The sequence below is a fragment of the Somniosus microcephalus genome, chromosome 4 (assembly GCF_052327205.1).
Source record: "Somniosus microcephalus isolate GS21.2 chromosome 4, FLI_Smic_1.0, whole genome shotgun sequence".
In the NCBI taxonomy this organism is placed as follows: Eukaryota; Metazoa; Chordata; class Chondrichthyes; order Squaliformes; family Somniosidae; genus Somniosus; species Somniosus microcephalus.
This window is the reverse complement of record NC_140990.1, coordinates 57,794,527-57,813,503: the sequence shown is the minus strand read 5'-3', so window position 1 is coordinate 57,813,503 and position 18,977 is coordinate 57,794,527. Positions and strand designations below refer to the sequence as shown.

Sequence of the window (18,977 nt, the reverse complement as noted above, 5' to 3'; positions counted from 1 at the left end):
AAGGTTAGAATCCCCATGTACGGTCCCAGGGTTAGAATCCCCATGTACAGCCCCAGGGTTAGAATCCCCATGTACAGTCCCAGGTTTAGAATCCCCATGTACAGTCCCAGGGTTAGAATCCCCATGTGCAGTCCCAGGGTTGGAATCCCCATGTACAGTCCCAGGGTTAGAATTCCCATGTACAGTCCCAGGGTTAGAATCCCCATGTACAGTCCCAGGGTTAGAATCCACATGTACAGTCCCAGGTTTAGAATCCCCATGTACAGTCCCAGGGTTAGAATCCCCATGTACAGTCCCAGGGTTAGAATCCCCATGTACAGTCCCAGGGTTAGAATCCCCATGCACAGTCCCAGGGTTAGAATCCCCATGTACACTCCCAGGGTTAGAATCCCCATGAAGAGTCCCAGGGTTAGAATCCCCATGTACAGTCCCAGGGTTAGAATCCCCATGTACAGTCCCAGGGTTAGAATCCCCATATACAGTCCCAGGGTTAGAATCCCCATGTACAGTCCCAGGGTTAGAATACCCATGTACAGTCCCAGGGTTAGAATCCCCATGTACAGTCCCAGGGTTAGAATCCCCATGTACACTCCCAGGGTTAAAATCCCCATGTCGAGTCCCAGGGTTAGAATCCCCATGTACAGTCCAGGTGTTAGAATCCCCATGTACAGTCCCAGGGTTAGAATCCCCATATACAGTCCCAGGGTTAGAATCCCCATGTACAGTCCCAGGGTTAGAATCCCCATGTACAGTCCCAGGGTTAGAATCCCCATGTACAGTCCCAGGTTTAGAATCCCCATGTCCAGTCCCAGGGTTAGAATCACAATGTACAGTCCCAGTGTTAGAATCCCCATGTACAGTCCCAGGGTTAGCATTCCCATGTACAGACCCAGGGTTGGAATCCCCAAGTAAAATCCCAGGTTAGAATCCCCATGTACAGTCCCAGGGTTAGAATCCCCATGTACAGTCCCAGGTTTAGAATCCCCATGTAGAGTCCCAGTGTTAGAATCCCCATGTACAGTCCCAGGTTTAGAATCCCCATGTACAGTCTCAGGGTTAGAATCCCGCTGTACGTTCCCAGGGTTAGAATCCCCATGTACAGTCCCAGGTTTAGAATCCCCATGTACAGCCCCAGGGTTAGAATCCCCATGTACATTCCCAGGGTTAGAATCCCCATGTACAGTCCCAGGGTTAGAATCCCCATGTACAGTCCCAGGGTTAGAATCCGCATGTACATTCCCAGGGTTAGAATCCCCATGTACAGTCCCAGGGTATGGAATCCCCATGTACAGTCCCAGGGTTAGATTCCCCATGTACAGTCCCAGGGTTAGAATCCCCATGTACAGTCCCAGGGTTAGAATCCCCATGTACAGTCCCAGTGCCAGAATCCCCATATACAGTCCCAGGGTTAGAATCCCCATGTACAGTCCCAGTGCCAGAATTCCCATGTACAGTCCCAGGGTTAGAATCCCCATGTACACTCCCAGGGTTAGAATCCCCATGCAGAGTCCCAGGGTTAGAATCCCCATGTACAGTCCCAGGGTTAGAATCCCCATGTACAGTCCCAGGGTTAGAATCCCCATGTACACTCCCAGGGTTAGAATCCCCATGTCGAGTCCCAGGGTTAGAATCCCCATGTACAGTCCCAGGGTTAGCATTCCCATGTACAGTCCCAGGGTTGGAATCCCCATGTAAAATCCCAGGTTAGAATCCCCATGTACAGTCCCAGGTTTAGAATCCCCATGTACAGTCTCAGGGTTAGAATCCCGCTGTACGTTCCCAGGGTTAGAATCCCCATGTACAGTCCCAGGTTTAGAATCCCCATGTACAGCCCCAGGGTTAGAATCCCCATGTACAGTCCCAGGGTTAGAATCCCCATGTACAGTCCCAGGGTTAGAATCCCCATGTACAGTCCCAGGGTTAGAATCCCCATGTACAGTCCCAGTGCCAGAATCCCCATATACAGTCCCAGGGTTAGAATCCCCATGTACAGTCCCAGTGCCAGAATCCCCATGTACAGTCCCAGGGTTAGAATCACCATGTACAGTCCCAGTGCCAGAATCCCCATGTACTGTCCCAGGGTTAGAAACCCCATGTACAGTCCCAGGGTTAGAATCCCCATGTACAGTCCCAGGGTTAGAATCCCCATGTACAGTCCCAGGGTTAGAATGCCCATGTACAGTCCCAGGGTTAGAATCCCCATGTACAGTCCCAGGATTAGAATCCCCATGTATAGTCCCAGGGTTAGAATCCCCATGTACAGTCCCAGGGTTGGAATACCCATGTACAGTCCCAGGGTTTGTATCCCCATGTGTAGTCCCAGGGTTGTAATCCCCATGTGCAGTCCCAGCATTAGAATCCCCATGTACAGTCCCAGGGTTGGAATCCCCATGTAAAATCCCAGGGTTAGAATCCCCATGTATAGTCCCAGGGTTAGAATCCCGATGTATAGTCCCAAGGTTAGAATCCCCATGTACAGGCCAAGGGTTTGAATCCCCATGTAAAATCCCAGGGTTAGAATCCCCATGTATAGTCCCAGGGTTAGAGTCCCCATGTACAGTCTCAGGGTTAGAATCCCGCTGTACGTTCCCAGGGTTAGAATCCCCATGTACAGTCCCAGGTTTAGAATCCCCATGTACAGCCCCAGGGTTAGAATCCCCATGTACAGTCCCAGGTTTAGAATCCCCATGTACAGTCCCAGGGTTAGAATCCCCATGTACAGTCCCAGGGTTAGAATCCCCATGTACATTCCTAGGGTTAGAATCCCCATGTACAGTCCCAGGGTTAGAATCCACATGTACAGTCCCAGGGTTGGAATCCCCATGTACAGTCCCAGGGTTAGAATCCCCATGTACAGTCCCAGGGTTAGAATCCCCATGTACAGTCCCAGGGTTAGGATCCCCATGTACAGTCCCAGTGCCAGAATCCCCATATACAGTCCCAGGGTTAGAATCCCCATGTACAGTCCCAGTGCCAGAATCCCCATGTACAGTCCCAGTGCCAGAATCCCCATGTACAGTCCCAGGGTTAGAATCCCCATGGACAGTCCCAGTGCCAGAATCCCCATATACAGTCCCAGGGTTAGAATCCCCATGTACAGTCCCAGTGCCAGAATCCCCATGTACAGTCCCAGGGTTAGAATCACCATGTACAGTCCCAGTGCCAGAATCCCCATGTACAGTCACAGGGTTAGAATCCCCATGTACAGTCCCAGGGTTAGAATCCCCATGTACAGTCCCAGGGTTGGAACCCCATATACAGTCCCAGGGTTAGAATCCCCATGTACAGTCCCAGTGCCAGAATCCCCATGTACAGTCCCAGGGTTAGAATCTCCATGTACAGTCCCAGGGTTAGAATCCCCATGTACTGTCCCAGGGTTAGAAACCCCATGTACAGTCCCAGGGTTAGAATCCCCATGTACAGTCCCAGGGTTACAATCCCCATGTACAGTTCCCAAGGTTAGAATACCCATGTACAGTCCCAGGGTTAGAATCCCCATGTACAGTCCCAGGGTTAGAATCCCCATGTATAGTCCCAGGGTTAGAATCCCCATGTACAGTCCCAGGGTTGGAATACCCATGTACAGTCCCAGGGTTTGTATCCCCATGTGTAGTCCCAGGGTTGTAATCCCCATGTGCAGTCCCAGGGTTAGAATCCCCATGTACAGTCCCAGGGTTGGAATCCCCATGTAAAATCCCAGGGTTAGAATCCCCATGTATAGTCCCAGGGTTAGAATCCCGATGTATAATCCCAAGGTTAGAATCCCCATGTACAGGCCCAGGGTTTGAATCCCCATGTAAAATCCCAGGGTTAGAATCCCGATGTACAGTCCCAGGGTTGGAATCCCCATGTACAGTCCCAGGGTCTAGATGCTGGAAGGATGTTCCCGATGGTCGGGGAGTCCAGAACCAGTGGTCACAGTCTAAGGATAAGGGGTAAGCTATGTATGAGAGAGATGACGAGGAAGTTCTTCACCCAGAGAGTGGTGAACCTGTGGAATTCTCTACCACAGAAGGCAGTAGAGGCCAATTCATTAAATATATTCAAGAAGGAGTTGGATATATTTCTTAAGGCTAAAGGGATCAAGGGATATGGAGAGAAGGCAGGAACAGGGTACTGAATTTGGATGATCAGCCATGATCTCATTGAATGGTGGAGCAGGCTCAAGGGGCCGAATGGCCTACTCCTGCTCCTATCTTCTATGTTTCTATGTTTGAATAATGGGGCCTGGGGCCGCACTCGGGGTGTGTGCAGCCCGCGCCCCCCCAGGGTTCATTAACCCACTCCCTGAGCTCTCTCACCTGATGTGTCAGCGGCTGCTGCCAAGGTCCGCACATGCTCAGCTCACACTGCCCGGGTGATTGACGGGAGCTCCGGACCAATAGAAAGAGCTGGGCGGGGCTGGAGGACCGACCGGGCAGCGGGTCCTCCAACCAATCGGAGTGTGTGAGGGGCGGGGCTTGACCGTTAACCTGAACAACAGAAGGTGAACTGAGCATGCGCGGACCTTGGCAGCAGCCGCTGACACATCAGGTGAGAGAGCTCAGGGAGCGGATTCATGAGCCCCGGGGGGACGCGGGCTGCTCACCCCCCAAGCTCAGGGAGCGGGTTCATGAACCCCGGGGGGACGCGGGCTGCTCACACCCCGAGTGCGGCCCCAGGCCCCATTATTAAAACACTCAACATTATCCACCCGCCGTTTCCCGGCGAGAGTGGCGGCGGGAATCTCGGCAGCGACGAGGAGCAGGTGCGCCTCAGAGAGAGGGAGAGAAGTAAAAAGTAATCGAAATGTGACGTCACCAGAAAGCAGGTAAGTGATTGGTTGGTGAGTATTTCTCTCTTTTTAAACTTAAACTCTGTGTTTTATAGCTTCTAAGGTCTCTGTGCTGTAGCATGGACTGTTGGTAAACAAGGGCCCTTAAATATACCATTTAACTGTAGTGTAATTGGTGGGATTGATTTGATTTAATTTAATTTCAATTAATTAAAGGGTAAGTCATGGCAGGAGAGCCTGGCGCTGTGGTATGCTGCTCCTGCGCTATGTGGGAACTCACTGACAACTATGTGTGCAGGAAGTGTGTCCAGCTGCAGCTACTGGCAGACCGCATTGCGGCGCTGGAGCTGCGATTGGATACATACTGCACCATTCGCGATGCTGAGGACTTCGTGGATATCACGTTTAAGCAGTTGGTCACACCGCAGGCAAAGGTTGGACAGGCAGAAAGGGAAGGTGTGACTAGCAGATAGAGTAGTAGGCGCAGGCAGGTAGTGCAGGGGTCCCCTGTGGACATCCCCCTCTCAAACAGATACACCACTCTGAGTACTGTTGCGGGGGATGGCTTATCAGAGGAAGGCGGCAGCAGCCAACTTGCTGGTACCAGGGGTGGCTCTGCTGCACAGGACTGGAGGAAAAAGAGGGGTAGAGCTATAGTAATAGGGGATTCTATGGTAGAAACATAGAAGATAGGAGCAGGAGTAGGCCATTCGGCCCTCGAGCCTGTTCTGCCATTTAATGAGATCATGGCTGATCATCCAATTTCAGTACCCGGTCCTTGCTTTCTCCCCATACCCCTTGATCCCTTTAGCCTTAAGAAATATATCCAACTCCTTCTTGAATATATTTAATGAATTGGCCTCCACTGCCTTCTGTGGTAGAGAATTCCACAGGTTCACCACCCTCTGGGTGAAGAAATTCCTCTTCATCTCTGTCCTAAATGACTTACACCTTATCCTTAGACTATGACCCCTGGTTCTGGATTCCCCGACCATTGGGAACATCTTTCCTGCATCTAGCCTGTCCAGTCTTGTCAGAATTTTATAAGTATCAATGAGATCCCCTCTCATTCTTCTAAACTCCAGCGAGTACAAGCCCAATCATCCCAATCTCTCCTCATACGTCATTCCTGCCATCCCAGGTATCAGCCTGGTGAATCTTCGCTGAACTCCTTCCATGGCAAGAACATCCTTCCTCAGATAAAGTGACCAAAACTGCACACAATACTCAAGATGTAGTCTCACCAAGGCCCTGTACAACTGCAGCAAGACATCCTTGTTCCTGTACTCGAACCCTCTCGCTACGAAGGCCAACATACCATTTGCCTTCTTAACCGCCTGCTTCACCTGCATGCTTACCTTCAGCGACTGGTGCACAAGGACACCCAGGTCTCGTTGCACTTCTCCTTCTCCCAATCTATCGCCATCCAGATAATAATCTGCCTTCCTGTTTTTGACACCAAAGTGGATAACCTCACATTTATCCATGTTATATTGCATCTGCCATGTTTTTGCCCAATCACCCAACCTGTCCAAATCATCCTGGAGTTTCTCGGCATCCTCCTCACAGCACACACACACACCCAGCTTTGTGTCGTCGACAAATTTGGAGATCTTACATCTAGTTCCCTTGTCTAGATCATTAATATATATTGTGAATAGCTGGGGTCCAAGGACCGATCCCTGCAGTACCCCACTAGTCACTGCCTGCCACTCGGAAAAAGACCTGTTTATTCCAACTCTTTGCTTTCTGTCCGCCAACCAGTTCTCTATCCAAGTCAATACCTTGCCCCCAATCCCATGTTCCTTAACTTTACACCCAAATCTCTTGTGCGGGACCTTATCGAAAGCCTTCTGAAAGTCCAAATTCACCACATCCACTGGTTCTCCCTTATCTATTTTACCAGATACATCCTCAAAATATTCCAGTAGATTAGTCAAGCACGATTTACCTTTTGTAAATCCATGTTGACTTTGTCCGATCCTGTCACTGTCCCACCAAACACTCCCAGGGCAGGTACAGCACGGGTTAGATACAGAGTAAAGCTCCCTCTGCACTGTCCCATCAAACACTCCCAGGGCAGGAACAGCACGGGTTAGATACAGAGTAAAGCTCCCTCTACACTGTCTCATCAAACACTCCCAGTGCAGATACAGCACGGGTTTGATACAGAGTAAAGCTCCCTCTACACTGTCCCATCAAACACTCCCTGGGCAAGTACAGCACGGGTTAGATACATAGAAACATAGAAACAAAGAAGATAGGAGCAGGAGTAGGCCATTCGGCACCGTGAGCCTGCTCCGCCATTCAATGGACTTGAGTAAGGGGTCGGTACTAGGACCACTGCTTTTCTTGATATATATTAATGACTTAGACTTGGGTGTACAGGGCACGGTTTCAAAATTTGCAGATGATACAAAACTTGGAAGTATAGTGAACAGTGGGGAGGATAGTGATAGACTTCAAGAGGACATAGACAGGCTGGTGGAAAGGGCGGACACGTGGGAGATGAAATTTAATGCAGAAAAGTGCGAAGTGATACATTTTGGTAGGAAGAATGAGGAGAGGCAATATAAACTAAAGGGTACAATCCTAAAGTGGGTGCATGAACAGAGAGACCTGGGGGTATGTGTGCACAAATCGTTGAAGGTGGCAGGGCAGGTTGAGAAAGTGGTTAAAAAAGCATACAGGATCCTGGGCTTTATAAATAGAGGCATAGAGTCCAAAAGCAAGGAAGTTATGATGAACCTTTATAAAACACTGGTTCGGCCTCAACTGGAGTATTGTGTCCAATTCTGGGCACCGCACTTTAGGAAGGATGTGAAGGTCTTAGAGAGGGTGCAGAAAAGATTTACAAGAATGGTTCCAGGGATAAGGGATGAGGGACTTCAGTTACGTGGATAGACTGGAGAAGCTGGGGTGGTTCTCCTTAGAGCAGAGAAGGTTGAGATGAGATTTGATAGAGGTGTTCAAAATCATGAGGGGTCTAGACAGAGTAGAGAGAGAGAAACTGTTCCCATTGGCGGAAGGGTCGAGAACCAGAGGACACAGATTTAAGGTGGTTGGCAGAAGAACCAAAGGCGACATGAGGAAAAACTTTTTTACGCAGCGAGTGGTTAGGATCTGGAATGCACTGCCTGAAAGGGTGGTGGAGGCAGATTCAATCACGGCTTTCAAAAGGGAATTGGATAAGTATCTGAAGTAAAGAAATGTGCAGGGTTACGGGGAAAGGGCGGGGAGTGGGACTAGCTGAAGTGGTCTTGCAGAGAGCCGGCACGGGCTCGACGGGCCGAATGGCCTCCTTCTGTGCTGTAACCATTCTATGATTCTATAAATTATTAGAAAGTTTGTTCCACAGAAGCACGGGGTTTATCTGCTTTCATTCCTGAATTTAAAAAGTCTCTATTAAAACCTGAGCCAGTGTGTTGTGAGAGAAAGAGCCTTGTGTCCAATAAGGGGAATAAAGGCCCACAGCCTCCCCTGGCCCCGGGCCCTGAACAAGGGACTGGAGAAACTCACTGCCCTGCGGATCAGACAATCAGCCGGCGCTAGTCCCGCCCTCGGGCTCCCCGATTGTTTGGAGGACCCGCCGCCGGCTCGCTCCTCCAGCCCCGTCCCGCTCGCTCCCTATTGGTCGGAAGCTCCCGTCAATCAGGCCGTGAGCCCGGGTCACGTGTCCCCGAGGAGATCACGTGCTCCGTCCAACTGACGCTGCTCGGTCCGGGGCCTCGCGGACTCTGAGGTTTTTCTATTTCTCTTTATTCTCTCCCGATCCACCCCTCCCCCCACCCCGCGCGATTCTCCACCCAATCGGAGCGGAGAACACTCACTTTGCATCACCGATTGTGACTCTGTAACCGACACCAAGGCCTTTCCCTGGAATGCCCCGCGCCGACTCCGTCCGACAGGATCCGAGTGCGCAGGCGCAGCTCCGAGTGGGGGAGGGGGTTGGTCTCCTCTGGGCATGCGCGGTTATTACCCTTGGTGACCGGCAGGGGTCGCTGTGCCGGACCCGGCCCGAAGCGGACTCTCGGCAGTCAATCAACCGTCAGGCAGAAGAGGCCGCTGGTGAGACCAGTGAAGAAAGAAACACTTGCATTTCTATAGCGCCTTTCACCACCACCGGACATCCCAAAGCGCTTTACAGCCAATTAAGTGCTGTTTGAGGTGTCGTCACTGTTGTAATGTAAGAAACGCAGCAGCCAATTAGCGCACAGCAAGCTCCCACCAACAGCAATCTGATAATCTATCATTTTATGTTAATTGAGGGATAACCATAGAAATATAGAAGATAGGAGCAGGAGTAGGCCATTCAGCCCCTCAAGCCTGCTCCACCATTCAATGCGATCATAATAATAATAATAATAATAATAATCATAATCAACTTTATTGTCATTGTTAGTGCACAAGTGCAGTACAACGAAATGTAGGCTTGCGGCTCCCGAGAGTGTACATTTTGATTAAGACATTTAACATTCAACATTCATTTGGCTTGTAATACATTAACATAAACATAATAAAGTGCATTGGCAGATGTGCAGGCTTTAGAGTTTATTTGTGGAGTTCAGTAGGATGACAGCCCTGGGAAAGAAGCTGTTCCGAAATCTGGTCGTGCGGGTGCGAATGTATCTGTAGCGTCTCCCAGATGGCAGGGGGGTGAACAAACTGTGGCTGGGGTGGGTAGGGTCTTTGATGATGGTCAGTGACCTCCGTAAACAGCGTTTCTGGTAGATGTTCTCTATGGTCGGTAGCTGGGTGCCGGTAATGCGTTGGGCAGTTTTGACTACCCGCTGCAGGGCTTTCTGGTCATAGGAGCTACAGCTGCCATACCACACTGTGATACAGTTCATCAGCATGCTCTCCATTGTGCAGCGGTAAAAGTTAGAGAGGATCAGGGGTGACAGGTTACATCCCTTCATCCTCCTTAGGAAATATAGGCGCTGCTGGGCCTTCTTCACCAAAGAGGAGGTGTTGAGGGACCAGGAGAGGTCTTCCGTGATGAGGACTCCGAGGAACTTAAAGCTGTCCACCCTTTCCACCACAGCCCCATGGATGTGGATGGGGGTGTGGCTTCCGCCTTTAGACTTCCTTAAGTCCACAATGATTTCCTTGGTTTTCTTGATGTTAAGGGCCAGGTTGTTATCGGCGCACCACTTCACGAGATGCTGGACCTCCTCCCTGTAGGCTGACTCATCGTTGTTGGTGATCTGGCCTACCACCGTGGGATCATCCGCAAACTTGATGATGGTGTTGGAACCATGAACAGCCACACAGTCGTGGGTGAAGAGGGAGTGGAGGAGGGGGCTCAGCACACAACCTTGTGGGGCCCCCGTGTTCAGGGTCAGGGGGGGGAGGTGTGGTTACCTAATTTGACAGACTGGGGTCTGTTAGTTAGGAAGTCCAGGGTCCAGTTGCAAAGGGAAGTGTTCAGGCCAAGAGAGTGGAGTTTGGTGGCCAGCTTGTTGGGGACGATAGTGTTGAATGCTGAGCTGTAGCCTATGAACAGCATTCTGATGTAGGTCTCTTTACCGTCTAGGTGATTCAATGCAGAATGTAGAGCAGTTGTGATTGCATCCTCCGTTGATCTGTTTGCACGATAGGCAAACTGGTGTTGGTCAAGAGAGGCGGGAACACTGCCTTTGATGTGAGCCAGGACCAGTCTCTTGAAACACTTCATTATGATGGGTGTGAAGGCTGATCATCCAAACTCAGTACCCTGTCCCTGCTTTCTCCCCATACCCCTTGATCCCTTTAGCCTTAATAAATATATCTAACTCCTTCTTGAATATATTTAATGAATTGGCCTCAACTGCCTTCTGTGGTAGAGAATTCCACAGCTTCACCACTCTCTGGGTGAAGAAATTCCTCCTCATCTCTGTCCTAAATGGCTTACCCCTTATCCTTAGACTGTGACCCCTGGTTCTGGACTCCCCGGCCATCGGGAACATCCTTCCTGCATCTAGTCTGTCTAGTCCTGTTAGAATTTTATAAGTTTCAATGTGATCCCCCCTCATTCTTCTAAACTCTAGCGAATATAAGCCTAATCGACCCAATCTCTCCGCATACGTCATTCCTGCCATCCCAGGTATCAGTCTGGTGAATCCTCGCTGCACTCCCTCCATGGCAAGAACATCCTTCCTCAGATAAGGCGACCAAAACTGCACACAATACTCAAGGTGCGGTCTCACCAAGGCCCTGTACAACTGCAGCAAGACATCCTTGTTCCTGTACTCGAACCTTCTCGCTATGAAGGCCAACATACCATTTGCCTTCTTAACCGCCTGCTGCACCTGCATGCTTATCTTCAGCGACTGGTGCACAAGGACACCCAGGTTTCATTGCACTTCCCCTTCTCCCAATCTATTGCCATTCAGATAATAATCTGCCTTCCTGTTTTTGCCACCAAAGTGGATAACCTTGCATTTATCCACATTATACTGCATCTGCCATGCATCTGCCCAATCGCCCAACCTGTCCAAATCATACTGGAGTTTCTCGGCATCCTCCTCACAGCACACATGCCCACCCAGCTTTGTGTTGTCTGCAAACTTGGAGATATTACATCTAGTTCTTTACATAGGAGTAGAAGTGGGCCATTCGGCCCCTCGAGCTTGATCATGGCTGGTCTTCTGCCTCAACTCCATTCACTGGCCCTATCGCCATATCCCTTGATGCCCTTACTGGTCAGAAATCTATCGACTTCTGTTTTGAATATACCCAATGACTGAGCCTCCACAGCCCTCTGGGGTAGAGAATTCCAAAGATTCACCACCCTCTGTGTGAAGAAATGTCTTCTCATCTCAGTCCTGAATGGCTGACCCTTTATCCTGAGGCTGTGGCCCCTGGTTCTAGACTCCCCAGCCAAGGGAAACATTCTCCCAGCATCCACCCTATCAAGCCCTGTAATAATTTTGTATGCTTCAATGAGATCCCCTCTCATTCTTCTGAATTCAAGAGAATACAGGCCTAGTTTACTCAATCTCTTCTCATACGACAGTCCCGCCATCCCAGGAATCAATCTCGTGAACCTTCGTTGCACTCCCTCTGTGGCAAGTAAGTGTAAGATGGTACAAGAGCAGTGGTCTACATTCAAGGAGATATTTCACATCTTTCAAGATAAATATATTCCACTGAGGAAAAAGGGGAATAAAAGAAAAGACAGCCATCCGTGGCTTAGTAAAGTAATAAAGGATAGTATCCGACTGAAAATAAGGGCATACAAAGTAGCCAAATCTAGTGGGAGGATAGAGGATTGGGAAGCATTTAAAAGCCAGCAAACAATAACTAAAAGATTAATTAAGAAAGGGAAGATAGATTATGAAAGTAAACTAGCAAAAAATATAAAAACAGACAGCAAGAGTTTCTACAGCTATATAACAAGAAAAAGGGTGGCTAAAGTGAACGTTGGTCCCTTAGAGGATGGGATCGGGAAACTAGTGGTGGGGAACATGGAGATGGCAAAGACGCTGAACAAATATTTTGTATCAGTCTTTACAGCAGAGGACACTAAAAATATCCCAACACTGGACAAACAGGGGGCAATGGTGGGGGGGGGAGGAGCTAAACACGATTAAAATCACTAAGGAGATGGTACTCGGTAAAATAATGGGACTTAAGGCGGATAAATCCCCCGGACCTGATGGCCTACATCCTAGGGTCTTGAGAGAAGTGGCGGTAGGGATTGTGGATGCATTGGTGATTATTTTCCAGAACTCCCTGGACTCAGGAAAGGTCCCGGCAGATTGGAAAACTGCTAATGTAACACCCTTATTTAAGAAGGGAAGTAGGCAAAAAGCTGGAAACTATAGACCAGTTAGCCTAACATCTGTGGTTGGCAAAATGTTGGAGTCCATTATTAAGGAAACAGTAACAGAGCATTTGGATAAACATAATTTAATAGGACAGAGTCAGCATGGTTTTATGAAGGGGAAGTCATGTTTGACAAATTTGCTCGAATTCTTTGAGGATGTAACATACAGGGTGGATAAAGGGGAACCAATGGATGTCGTGTATTTGGACTTCCAAAAGGCATTTGACAAGGTTCCACACAAAAGATTACTGATCAAGATAAGAAATCACGGGATTGGGGGTAATATACTGGCATGGGTGGAAGATTGGCTATCTAACAGAAAACAAAGAGTTGGGATAAATGGTTCATTCTCGGGCTGGCAATCAGTAACTAGTGGTGTTCCGCAGGGGTCAGTGCTGGGACCCCAACTCTTTACAATCTATATTAACGATTTGGAAGAAGGGACCGAGTGCAACATATCCAAGTTTGCCGACGATACAAAGATGGGAGGGAAAGCAGTGAGTGAGGAGGACATAAAAAACCTGCAAAAGGACATAGACAGGCTAAGTGAGTGGGCAGAGATTTGGCAGATGCAATATAATGTTGGAAAGTGTGAGGTTATGCACTTTGGCAGAAAAAATCAAAGAGCAAGTTATTATCTAAATGGAGAGAAACTGCAAAGTGCTACAGTACAAAGGGATCTGGGGGTCCTGGTGCATGAAACACAAAAAGTTAGTATGCAGGTGCAGCAGGTGATCAGGAAGGCCAATGGAATCTTGGCTTTTATTGCAAGGGGGATGGAGTATAAAAACAGGGAAGTCTTGCTGCAGTTATACAGGGTATTGGTGAGGACACACCTGGAATACTGCGTGCAGTTTTGGTTTCCATATTTAAGAAAAGATATACTTGCTCTCGAAGCGGTTCAGAGAAGGTTCACTCAGTTGATTCCGGAGATGAGGGGGTTGATGTATGAGGAAAGGTTGAGTAGGTTGGGACTCTACTCATTGGAGTTCAGAAGAATGAGAGGCGATCTTATCGAAACATATAAGATTGTGAGGGGGCTTGATCGGGTGGATGCGGGGAGGATGTTTCCAATGATGGGTGAGACTAGAACTAGGGGGCATAATCTAAGAATAAGGGGCTGCCCTTTCAAAACTGAGATGAGGAGAAACTTCTTCAGTCAGAGGGTAGTAAATCTATGGAATTTGCTACCCCAGAGAGCTGCGGAAGCTGCAACATTAAATAAATTTAAAATGGAGATGGACAGTTTCCTAGCAGATAAGGGAATTAGGGGTTACGGGGAAAGGGCAGGGAAGTGGACGTGAGTCTAGATTTGGATCAGCCATGATCCTATTGAATGGCGGAGCAGGCCCGAGGGGCCGTATGGCCTACTCCTGCTCCTACTTCTTATGTTCTTATGTAAGTATATCCTTCCTTAGGTAAGGAGACCAAAACTGTACACAGTACTCCAGGTCTGGTCTCACCAAGGCCCTGTACAATTGGAGTAAGACTTCTTTATCCTGTACTCAAATCCTCTTGTAATGTCAATCAACCAACAGTCAGAAGAGGTCGCTGGTGAGACCAGTGAAGAAAGAAAGGCTTGCATTTATATAGCGCCTTTCACCACCACTGGATGTCCCAAAGTGTTGTACAGCCAATGAAGTACTTTTGAAGTGTAGTCACTATTGTAATGTAGGAAACGCGGCGGTCAGTTAGAGCACAGCAAGCTCCCACAAACAGCAATGTGATAATGACCGGATAATCTATCTTTTTATGTTGATTGAGAGATAAACATTGGCTAGGAGACTGGGGATAACTGCCCTGCTATTTCCCACATTACAACAGTGACTACTTCATTGTAGTACTTCATTGGCTGTAAAACACTTAAAGACATATGGTGGTCATGAAAGCACAATATAAATGTAAGTCTTTCTTTCTCGAAATAGTGCCATGGGATCTTTTACATCCACCTGAGAGAGCAGACGGGGCCTCCGTTTAACGTCTCATCCAAAAGACGCCACCTCCAACAGTGCCGCACTCCCTCAGTACTGCACTGGAGTGTCAGCCTAGATTTTTGTGCTCAAATCTCTGGAGTGGGACTTGAACCCACAACCTTATGCCTCAGAGGCGAGAGTGCGACCAACTGAGCCACTGGCTGACACTAAAGAACAAGCAGTTCTGACGAAAGGTCATCGACCTGAAACGTTAACTCTGTTTCTCTCTCCACAGATGCTGCCTGACCTGCTGAGTATTTCCAACATTTTCTGTTTTTATTAAAGAAACGAGGGAGTGATTGCTGACAGTAAGAACACTGGGTCGTCCTGCGCATGCGCACCTCCCTCCGGCTGAGGTGAAACACTGACTCGCCCCCACCTGAGCCGCGCACATGTACCAGATGTTGTAGCTTCGCATGTACACCCGATGTTCCAACCGCGGGGTTTTGTCTGCTGAGCATGCGCGTTGCGGACCGATCGGGACGGGCGATTGTGGAGCAGGAGGGAAAGTGCGGGGGCCATGAGCACATGCGCGGGGCTCAGTGTCAACAGAGCGTTTCTGGAGCTTGTGGGTATTACAGCCACCATTACTGCTGATCCTTACAACCAACCTGTGCAGCAGCTGGGGCCTGAAAATCAGCTTCACTGCCCCTAGGTTCGGAAAGAGGAAAATTAAACAACAGTTTGCCTCTGATCCTTTTTTGATCTGAATTTACAGGGTTATAGAATTGGAGCAGTTACAGGCGGGAAGCTCAGACCAAACATCACGTCAAGATCTGACAGAGTCGCTCGATTCATCAGGACCTGAATATCATTGGCCTTTGCACATGGAAGGAGAAAGCAGTGATCGCAGCGATGACAAACCTCACACGTGTTCAGTGTGTGGACGCGGATTCAGCCGATCGCCTGACCTGGCGAGACACATGCACCTTCACACCGGGGAGAAACCGGGTAAAGGTGGGGATGGCGGGAAGGGATTCAGTTCCCCATCTGCAATAGAAGTTCAACAGCGCAGTCGCACTAGGGGCAGTTCATTCACCTGCTCCGTGTGTGGAAAGGGATTTGTTTGTTCATCCCACCTGCAAACACACCAGCGAGTTCACACTGGGGAGAGACCATTTCAGTGTTCTGACTGTGGGAAGAGCTTTAAAAGCCCCCAGTATCTGAAGGAACACCAGTGAGCTCACACTGATGAGAGACCATTGCAGTGTCCTGACTGTGGGAAGAGCTTTAAAAGCTCCAGGGAACTGATGCGACACCAGCGAGCTCACACTGATGAGAGACCGTTTCAGTGTTCTGACTGTGGGAAGAACTTTAAAAGCGCCAGGGATCTGAAGGAACACCAGCGAGCTCACACTGACGAGAGACCATTTCAGTGTCCTGACTGCGGGAAGAGCTTTAAAAGCCCCCAGGATCTGAAGCAACACCAGCAAGCTCACACTGATGAGAGACCATTTCAGTGTTCTGACTGTGGGAAGAGCTTTAAAAACTCTGGGGAACTGAAGCGACACCAGCGAGTGCACACTGATGAGAGACCATTTCAGTGTTCTGACTGTGGGAAGAGCTTTAAAAGCCCCGGGGAACTGAAGGAACACCAGCGAGCTCACAATGGTGAGAGGTCGTTCACCTGCTCCGTGTGTGGGAAGGAATTCACTCAGTCATCCAACCTGCTGACACATCAGCGAGTTCACACTGGAGAGAAACCCTTTAAATGTTCTGACTGTGGTAAGAGCTTTAAACGCTCCGGGGAGCTGAAGAGACACCAGCGAGTTAACACTGGGGAGAGGCCGTTCATCTGCTCCGTGTGTGGGAAGGGATTCAATAAATCATCCACCCTCCTGTCACACCAGCTTGTTCACACTGATGAGAGACCCTTTAAATGTTCTGACTGTGGGAAGAGTTTTAAAAGCCCCAGGGATCTGAAGGAACACCAGCTTGTTCACACTGACGAGAGACCCTTTGAATGTTCTGACAGTGGGAAGAGTTTTAAAAGCTCGAAGAACCTTAAGAGACACCAGCGTGTTCACACTGATCATAGAATCTCACAGCACAGAAGGAGGTGATTCGGCCCATCGTGTCTGTGCCGGCTCTTTGAAAGAGCTGTCCAATTTAGTCCCAACCCCAGCTTTATCCCCAGAACTCTGCAAACTAGTCCTCTTCAAGTACATGTCCAATTAACGTTTGAAAGTTCTTGTGGAACCTGATTCCAGCATCCTTTCAGATGGTGCGTTCCAGATCTTAACAACCTCTGTGTGAAAACAATTCTCCTCATTTCCCTCTAGTTCTTTTAGCAACTATTTTAAATCTGTGACCTTTGGTTACCGACCCACTTGCCAGAGTGAACAGTGTCTCCCCTACTTGCTCGATCAAAACCACTCATCATTTATGCGCTGCCATCTTGTGGAAGCGAAGACGGACCATGTCCACCTGCAGCTCAAGGCGGCCTAATGCGAGGCAGGCTCATTTCGCAGCCTCTTGGTACAGAACAGAGAGTGGGCGGCTTCACAGTCTCAGTGACCAGGAGAGACAATCATTTGACTCATTGATTTTATTCTCAACTCTGCACACTGTGGGTGGAGAACTGACCCCAACCAGAGTAGAGAGGAGGGGGAGAAACTGGGAGTGGAGGAAAGAAATGTTGTAGATGGTGCGATGGGTTTGGATTTCAGCACAGGAGAGGTGGAGGAGAGTGTGTGGGACGGGGATTTAAGCTCTTGGGAGGAACAAGAGAGGAAAGAATGTTCCATAGAAACTAGAATTGTCTGTTCTGAATTTCTATCCTGTACTTACAGTGATGGCTTTTGTAAACTCCTTTTACAAGGTGTTAGAAGGGGAGGATTTACAGACGGGAAACTCAAACCAAACATCACATCAAGACCTGACAGTCACTCGATTCATCAGGACCTGAATATCATCGGCCCTTTGAATGTGAAGGAGAAATGTTTGTCTGTTCTGTCTGTGGGAAAAGATCCAAAACATCAGCAGTGACTGGAAAAGCACCGAGACATCCATACAAAGTGAGAGTGTTCCAGAGCACTGATTGTGGAAAAAGCTTTAACCAGTTACAACAACCTGAAAAAACATCGCACCATTCACAGTGGGGAGAAACCGTACACCCGTTGTTCTGTGTGTGGACGAAGCTCAACCGATCGTCCAACCTGGAGAGAACACACAGACACCCACACCACGGAGAAATGTGTGAAATGTGGGGACTGTTGGAAGGGATTCAATATCCATCCAAGCTGGAAACTCATCGGCGCACTCACTCCGGGGAGAGGCCGTTCTCCTGCTCCTTGTGTGGGAAGGGATTTGCAGGAGTTATCCAAGCTCCAGATACACCAGCGAGTTCACACCGGGGAGAGTCCGTTCACCTACTCCATGTGTGGAAGGGATTCGCAGAGTTATCCAAGCTCCAGATACACCAGAGAGTTCATACTGGCAAGAGAGGAAGTTCACGTGTATTGAATGTGGAAGGGATTCACTCAGTTTATACCATCTCCAGATAACACCTGCGAGTTTCACACTGGGGAGAGCTGTTCACCTGCTCTGTGTGTGGGAAGGGATTCACTCAGTCATCCCATTCTTCTCTGACTCACCAACTTGTTCGCACTGTTATAAGACCATTTAGATGTTCTGACTGTGAGAAGAGCTTTAAAAACACAAGCGACTCTGCTGACCCCACAACGCACTCACACTGGGGAGAGACCATTCACCTGCTCCGTGTGTAGGAAGGGATTCACTCAGTCATGCACTCTGCTGAGAAACCAGAGAGTTCACACTGAGGAGCGATCTTTCACCTGCTCTTATTGTGGGAAGCTTTTCACTTGGAAGTCTAACCTGCTCAATCACCAGCGAGTTCACACTGGGGAGAGACCGTTCACCTGCTCCATGTGTGGGAAGGGATTCACTCAGTCATGCACTCTGCTGAGACACCAGTAAGTTCACCAGTGATGGCAGAGGTTGGATCTGCAGTTATTGCTGCTGTTAATCACATCCAGGACTGAACCATGTTCACTCTGGCAATTGGGCTTTGTTTCTGCTGATATTAATAACTAGAATAACTGGGCTTGAGATTAATACTCTGGACAAATTTTATATTTATATATATAAAAGGATATGTCTGTCTCTCTGTCCGGCTATACAATCAAAAGTTATAGAGCGTACCTAAACATATGTTATATCAAAAGAAAGCTCATCATTAGGGGACTCTTGTAGGCATATTCTACTTTTTGCTCGGAACAAAAATTGTGCCGACGGTCGGACAACAATTGTGCCGTTATCCAAAAAATGTTCAAAATTCCGCTCATTATCCGCTCATTTGCATGTGTGGGCGGGCCTTATCATTCTGAACCGAGGTGAGTGGCTGCCATCTTGATTCCAAACTGTTCATCTTCTTTTTCCCACTTTCTGCGTGTTTCTT

At 48.8% G+C, this 18,977-nt stretch overlaps 1 protein-coding gene and 1 pseudogene across 3 annotated transcripts in view; one reads left to right on the top strand and one right to left on the bottom strand.

Annotated features, from left to right (window-relative positions):
- LOC147118975 (uncharacterized) overlaps positions 1 to 18,977 on the bottom strand; it is a 305,332-nt gene that overhangs the window by 138,744 nt on the left and 147,611 nt on the right. The window lies entirely within an intron of this gene.
- LOC147118976 (uncharacterized) overlaps positions 1 to 18,977 on the top strand; it is a 206,694-nt pseudogene that overhangs the window by 55,804 nt on the left and 131,913 nt on the right.